An 8,142-nucleotide genomic window follows, 5' to 3' on the forward strand; every position below is an offset into this window, starting at 1 on the left:
GCGTGTTCTGAATCAATTCATAATCTATAAAGCTATAAAGAAGAGATGCCCGTAGAAGACTCCGGGCCACCGGGCTAACAAAAGGCTAAGGATACCCATTTAGTTGTTTGTTCTTATGCCGACTAAAGTTAGCTGCGCCACAGCTTGAATCTCCCTAGAAATCCCCACTCGTAGCCCTTGACTTGGGTGTGTTAAGCATATTACTGGTTTCTTACCAAAGCCTTGGTTGGCTCAACTTTTTCTCTATCTCTAATGGCTAGACCAAAATCCCCACTTAAGCCTGCCTAGAATCTTGCTTCTGGGCTGCCCCTCTAGAGAAGTCGCTTTAAACCCCATCCCCCTATAAGAGGTCGAATTGCTTGTACAGCCTAACCCGCTACCTCTCTAAGAAATCTGAGTACTTAACATTTTCGATCCCATATCGAGGAAGTGAGCCAAAATGAGCCATCAATACAGTATAGAATATATAGGACTCCTTCTTTTTCAGCTTAGCCACGTCGACGGATCAATCCACTTTAGCTCAAAACTCGATAGAGTTCACGAACTCGGCGAGTTCACCGAATATGCTACTTCACGAACTCGACAGAGTTCAAAAACTCGACGAAATTCACCGAACTCGACGAATTTAGAACTCGACGAATTTAAAACTTCGGCAGAGTTCAAAACTCGACGAAATTCACCGAACTCGACGAAATTTAGAACTCGACGAGTTCAAAACTCGACAGAAATTCAAAACTCGACAGAATTTAAAACTCGACGAGTTCACGAACTCGGCGAATTCAAAAACTCGGCGAGTTCAAAACTCTCACATAATTTAAAACTCGGCCGAGTTCACAAAACTTTGACAGAGTTCACGAATATGCTAGTTCACCGAACTCTAACAAAATTTAAAACTTCGACGAGTTCAAAACTCGATAAATTTAAAACTCTGACAGAGTTCACCGAACTTTGATAGAGTTCAAAACTCTGACAGAATACGGCATGAAGAATACGACAGAGTTCAAGCTAATTAAATAACATTCAAACTTCAACGAAAATACCATTAATGCATGAAGAATACGGCAACGAAAATACCATTAAAGCTAATTAAATTAAATACCATTCAAAGCTAATTAAATTTGCAAAATTATTACAAGTACCCAATTTGAATAAAGGTTACCCAATCCGAATAAATTCACTACACAGAAGGTTACCCAATTTGAATAAAGTTCATACACGCGGTTGTCTAATGTTTTCTTCAATTACAGAAACTTGTTTACTTCCAAGTTTCTTGTTCCAAACAACAATATAAACAATTTCATACCCAATAAACGGTTGAACCAAGCGTTTTAAACTTGCTTACTTGTTACAGTATTCACCCAATTTCGCGTTTTAAACAATTGCCAAGAATAAAGTTTACTAGGTTCAACCGTTTAAACAACATCCAACAATATACCCAATTTGTTGTTTACTAATTAAACAACAAATCAAACGAATTAAATGTTTGAAAATACCTTAATCCAGAAGCTTGGTTCAAATGGGAGAAGAAAAAGCCGAGAGAGAGAGAGAGAGAACCCAACCCAATTTTGTGTTTTTGGTATTTTGGTTTTTTTTTTTTTATTTTGAAATAAACCAAAATTTTGAAATATCGGTAAATTGGGTGAATTAGATCTTCAGATCTAGAGGGCGAGATCGGACGGCTGAGGAGAAGAGTGAGATAAGAGTGTCACTATAAGAGTGGCACCCTAGACAAACCGATATATATATACATTCATTCTCTAAAAAGTAGCTACTTAAGTTAACTTAAAATAAGTACGTAAGTAAAAATTTACCTAGAAAAGGAATTCAACCCAATTTTTTTGTGGATATGATATACTCAACATTAAGATCATCTCCACAAAATTTCAACTCATTTGGAAATCTCTAACGTTGGCAAAAAATAATTGCAAAAACTCGATATTTCTAGACTGTCAGATTTTTTTTAAAAGATAACAACAATTTTTATTTATGTTAGATGTTTCTAAATGAGTTGAAATTTTATGGAGATGATATTTATGGTGAGTGCTTCATGGTTGAATTCATTTTCTATGTGAAGTTCTACTTACGTACTTATTTTAAGTTAACTTAAGTAGTCTTTTTTCGAATATATATATATATATCGCGATTATCTTGTAGGGTAACTGTTTCCAACCAATTGACAAGGAAAATATATGCATCTTCGACTATATTACCGGAGAATATATATATATATATATATAATGCGGTGTACTGTAGGTAACTGTTTCCAACCAATTGACAAGGAAAATATATGCATCTTCGACTATATTATCGGAGAAAGTTATGCGGGTTTACTTGCCTATATTTCTTTGTTCTTTTTTACATTGTTATCTCGCACTTAAGATTGTAGATTGTGAACATAAAAGATTAGTTGCTTGGCTTCTCGTTATTATATTGACAAACCTAATTTTGTGAATTTAAATAAATGCTTGTTTCAATTCATAGGTTATTCTCCTACATATACTTTCAATTCATAGGTTATCCTCCATATAAATATCTCTATATGGACTTAGCAATTCATAAATTATCCTCCTACTTTCCATCTCTATATTAACATGAGGAAAACCTTAATAAAACACAAACAAACAACTTTAAACTAACCTACTAATTTAGTCCTCACAAAGGCTAACTCCACATAATTAGGGGGTGATTAGCTCATGATCATTGGACTGAAAACAATAATGGAATGGAATGACATAATGAAAAACATGAATTAAGTTACTTAAGAAGACAATAATGGAAAACATAATGGAATTAAACTAAAAATTGAAATTGCCTAAAAAACTACATACTCCACATTCTACATATGTGGCCAAAATTCCACTCCCCTATTTATAGAGAATATAGGAGAGGAAGTACAATGTCATAATCATGGCTAGATTAGGAGCTAAGCAGAGAGGAGGAAGGATAGAGTAAGACTCTTCATCCTTATCTTCAGTATTTATCTTATTTTGATTTCTAGAAGGTTCCAAAGGAGGCATAAACTCTAATTAGGTCAGGAACCATAAAAAAGATAGGCATTGTGGTCCACTTTTGCTGATTTTGGACCTATAAAGAATTTGTTCATAGCATAGAGCTCATTGCGCTGATCGTTTTGATAGGTCACATGCCTCAAACGGACTTACGGTTCATAAGATAAGCAATTCAGAAGTTTTGCCTCTTTTTTTTTCACATATAAGGACTAGTTTGACCCGCATTTTACTAGACTTTTAAGGATTGACTTTGACTTTCTTGGGCTTCTTTAGGATTCTTTTGCTCCTAGGCTTGGCCTGCACCATATTCCTTGCTTTTTGCTGTAATTTTATGAAATGAATGATGAAACCTACAAAAGCAAAAAAATAATAATGTTTATTCATGATATTTACTAACATTATTATTGGTCTAATTATATATTATTAAATGGCTAAATATACACTTTTGGGCGCTTATCATGTTATCCCACAATCTTTTAACTAAACCAATGATAACTCCCTTGATGTCAGTCTTATTGTAAAGTATGTCAACTAGAGGACCGAAGAGAGTCACTAGAATTACATCTTTAACATGGTCAAGTACATCGACTCTTTTAATATCATTCTACCGCGACTTAAGCGCACGTGGAGTGCACCGAACCCGATAGCTAACACATTGTTGATGTACGCAAAATGAAACTAAAATTAAAAGATAAAAATAAAAATGCCCATATTAACTACTAAAGTTAAATACTAATACTAATATAAAATTTTTTAAAAAAAAAACAAACAAACAAACCTGTTGGTCATGAACAACTCTTGATACATGCTTATCGTGCCATCTCTTAGACACCCGTCTAAGATGTCTAAAATCCATAGGAGCTAAAGGAAATTCAAAATCGACTTGCTTATATTGAAGCAATAGTGGATCAGGCGGCTAACCTCCCTGATTACCATCTCCAGCGTCTCCCTGATTTCCAACTCTAGCATCTTCCTCATTTTAAGCTCCAGAAGTTCATGTGTCATCATCTAGATCGCTCATTAGATTTCTCCAAAACAATGCACTGTTACCACTAGTTTGATCTTCCTCGTTGTCACCACTCCATCTTACTCATCGATTATCATAGACATATTCGTCGTCAGATCGAATCCATTTTCTAGAAAAGTAGAGAATTATCATTACAAAAAAAAAAGTCTCAAATGGCTACAGTCGGAGTGTCGCGTGAATTTATTTTGCTTACACATAGCACGCGACATTAGGAGTCTCGGGCGGTAGTGGTATGTCCTACTCCAAATTTAACTGTGTTTTGCATCCACCTAGAGTTGGTCATTGTTTGCGGATACTTGAATTGCTTCAAATCTAGCCTCAAACATGACACTTAATGCCTCCAACACCTAGAAATGCTGTAAGTAGGATACTAGGATGTGAGAGTTTATTGTTTTACATGTAAATGGGAATAAAATTTTCATGATAAAGTAGATCCTATATTTTTGGAAACCCCTCTTTATTCCTTTAAAAATGGTGCTCTAGAATATTCACATGATATGGTGATGCCGTTACACTTTGTTTCATTTCTATCTTGCAAATTAAAACACGTATGACATTGGTATGGGAGATTATAGTAACAAAGAAGCGTTGGCTTGATGACCATATAACTTTTTGCTCCTTTTTGTTGCTCCTCGCTCTTGGCCAGTACAACTGGAGGTACCATCAAATTTACTCAGGCTAGTATGTACAAGCCACTAACCAAGTGGAAGAACCTCCTTGGTGGATATCTAACCAACCATACCTATTAACAAAGTGAATCTAATCAACGTTATACAGGTTCTCAGACAACTGTTCTTTTATAGCTCGTTTTCTCATGTGTACACATTCTAGAGTACCTGACTAGTTGGCATCTCTTAAATTAGTTGTTTGAGTTGTAATTTCCTGTTAAATTTTCGTTCTTCCATTTCCATTAAGAGCAAGCATTACATGGTATTTTTTAACTCCTAACGCTTGCTCTAAATTTTCCACTTTCACCAGTAAATGGAAATTACATCACGCAAATCTCACTTCTCACTATTATTTAGGAACTTATTTTCTCCAGTAGAATTTAATCACATTATTACTTGTTTTGTTTTAAAAAAATATATATGGGTTAGGCAGACCCAAACGGCCAAACCTGAATTACTAACATCTCTCGTACACCACTCCTTCTGCATCTTCCTTCAAAATAACAGATAATAACCTCTCTTCTATAGGTCCTATATAATACATTGTACTCTTCTCAGACATTATACATAACTTAGTTACATAGTCAGCTGCTCTGTTTCCTTCATGTTCAACGGAAGAGGGACAATCTTTGGTTTGTAGGCAATAATCCCTTTGCTTGATTTCAAGGTTTGGGTAGCAAAGAGACTCAGTCTTACTAGTACTGTGTGGAGCGGAGGTGTTTCTTGTGATTTATAGTCAAACGCCAACCACAGAGTTTTTGCACTGATTAACATGATTTTCTCCATCAGAACCATAGCTCTGAGAACCGCTGTAGCGGTCCGTCCTATAATCTCGACGCATGTTGTTAGGGTCAGTTGCTTTGTTAATTTACTTGGCAATGACAACGTTGGCTTGTGCGCTATGGGCACTCCACTGTATGTCTGTATGAATTTTATAGCTTCAACTTTATTTCATTCCAAGCTATTGATGATGTTGAGGGCAACTCATTCCATCTTTCATGCCAAAATCAAGTATCAGATTCACTCAGCGACTCATGTATCATGCACTGATGTCATGCATACTTAAATAGGACATGTAGTTGTGCGACCATGGAACCTAAAGGCCGGGTTGTACTGAATTGAGTCCAAATTAAAAGAATAGAATATTGAAGCACATAAAAGTTAAACGCAAACCTTCCAGTACAGTAGTAAGAGATGTTCAACTTCACATTGAAAGCGTTTTAATCTCCCGAAATATGTAACTTTTAAATACCACCCAACAGAGCATCTAGTTTACCCTCTTTTTCTTGATCTCCATAGTCTGGGAACCTCAATCTAGAATTTTTTTCAGAAAGGGTAACTGTCTTGAACCTTTTTATAGGCGCTTTTCCAGTTGATGAAGTTGCTTGACTACTACTTCTGGAATTTGGAGACATGGGAAATGTCAGGTATTAATTTTGCCAGTCAGATAACATAGGTAATTGACCGATTAAAAACTTGAATGTAAAACATGCACTTCATTCCAGAAATAAATCTCGTAGATAGTACCTATACCTGTCAATCTTGAACCATTCCTTTCCAGATCAATTGGTGTGCTCTTACTGGTTGAAATTGCTTCTCTGGCTTGTAAAGAAATAGAGAAAGGTAAGTTGTTTTTATTGATTACTTTAACTGAAAGTGTTGAACTTATATAGACTCGGATACAAAAGAAATCTTTGCAGGATATGTAAGAGTTATCTCCTAAGTTAGTACATAACATGGGATCTACTAACACCTATATAAGACCAAGTCTTTCTCACATGTCATGTTGTTCATGTTAGAACCGGTGTTTGGAAACAGGAAGCAAGAAGATGAAGACATAACGAACAATAGCTCCCAAGGCGTGTTAGACATTGTCTTTAAAAAAAGATTTCGCCCCCTTCGATTGGTGCAGAAAGGCTACAACAGGCATCTTCCTCACAGGATACAATGGTGCACAGTAGACTGATATGCACTTAAACAGGCTACGCTCAAGAATGGCAATACAACTCTCTCTGGCGGCTTAAGTAAGAAGAAAAAGAAGAAGCTAGGGTTTGATAGTGAATAGATCTGGACGAGAGTCTTGATTTTATTGAGATCCCTAGGACGACTTAATTTCTAAAATAGTATTATAATCCTACTGTAATTAGAAAACAGAAACGTGGTGGAGACGCAAAAAACAATTTAGGGAATTGGCCAAGCACACTTCCCTCTTCCCTGTCACACACAAGAAGCCCAAACCCAAACCCAAGCTCGAACCCGATCACGATCATTTCGGCTCGTTCGGTTTGGTCTTGATCTTGGTGGCCTTGTGGGCTTTGTGTGCGTCCTCCCTCCTAACACAAAAACATTAATTTGTACCCTAAGGGCCCACCCTTATGCTATAGAAAATCTAAATATACTTGCAAGGTTAATGGTGGATTACCAATGTGGGACTATCACCAAAGCACAAAATGAAGAACCACTTTGCACACTCACAAGTAGTTTGAAATACCTCAAGAGAATTCCAACAATCTCCCACTATTTTAAAATACTTGTAGTCCCCCATTATTTTGGAATAGGATATTATAAAAGAAAGGGTTTACAAAATGCCTGAGAGAAACGAAATCGCAATGCCTAAGATACTGGTGCCTTACAAGCTTACTTAAATGAGTCATAGGATAACATGTCTTATCTCACGTGAAAGTAGTAGATTTAAAATCTTTGAAGCAACATTCCATTGTAGTGAAATAGATAACATGCACCCACATTACTTTTTCATTGTATGTTTGTTTTGCGGTGTTGCACTTTTTGGCCCTACGCTACCTGTGTTTCATGAATGCTCTAGGATACATGCCCAAAAAATTCATAAGAACTGACCCAGTTCTACATTCATATAGGTGGATTTCCATCAAGTGTACATTGCACTTTAAATACACTATCTCATCTTAAAATGGACTATGGAATCCAATAAGAGTAAAATAACTCATCCTTACTCATTGTAATTCTAGTTGTACAATGTATACAAAAGTACTATCTCGCCATAGAGTAGGATGTCTCAATATTAAAAGATGATAGTTTATTAGGACGAGGTGACTTGTTTTTCCCCTTGAACCTACTTCATGGGGTAGGGTTGTTGTCAGTGTTGCCCTATATCTTAGGCAAAAGTCCCACCCCCCTCGACGTTTCAACCACTTGCCTCTTGCTAAGTGGTTTTGTCAGAAGGATCGACCAAATTTAACTCTGACCTCACATAATCTAAAGCCACTACTCCAGATTCCAGTAGTTGCTTTATAGACTTGTGTCTAATACGTATATATCTGCTTTTTCCATTGTATAGTTCATGGTTCGTGATTCCGAACGGAATGACGGAATTCCGACGGATATTTCGGTTTTTCAAAAAAAACGAAACGGCATCGACATCGAAATTCACGGTATGTTCCGCCAGGGGTATAATTGTAAA

The 8,142-nt window shown here is 36.3% G+C and overlaps 2 long non-coding RNA genes across 5 annotated transcripts; one reads left to right on the forward strand and one right to left on the reverse strand.

Annotated features, from left to right (window-relative positions):
- Nucleotides 1-2,779: 2,779 nt before the first annotated feature.
- On the reverse strand, nt 2,780-6,622 carry LOC147523810 (uncharacterized). Of its 4 annotated transcripts, none has more exons than XR_015217499.1 (5): nt 6,482-6,622; nt 6,237-6,305; nt 4,229-6,101; nt 3,787-4,144; nt 2,780-3,358 (listed from the first exon to the last, which is right to left on the reverse strand). It is a non-coding gene; the product is annotated as an uncharacterized LOC147523810 (long non-coding RNA). The 4 variants fall into 4 exon arrangements; XR_015217496.1 differs by having other exon boundaries at nt 6,237-6,301; nt 6,482-6,621; XR_015217497.1 differs by lacking the exon at nt 6,482-6,622 and having other exon boundaries at nt 4,229-5,799; nt 5,877-6,101; nt 6,237-6,375.
- LOC147523811 (uncharacterized) lies at nt 6,193-7,128 on the forward strand. Its single transcript, XR_015217502.1, has 2 exons — nt 6,193-6,326; nt 6,522-7,128. It is a non-coding gene; the product is annotated as an uncharacterized LOC147523811 (long non-coding RNA).
- The last annotated feature ends 1,014 nt before the right edge of the window (nt 7,129-8,142 follow it).

Source organism: Coptis chinensis, chromosome 1, assembly GCF_015680905.1.
Source record: "Coptis chinensis isolate HL-2020 chromosome 1, ASM1568090v1, whole genome shotgun sequence".
Taxonomy (NCBI): Eukaryota; Viridiplantae; Streptophyta; class Magnoliopsida; order Ranunculales; family Ranunculaceae; genus Coptis; species Coptis chinensis.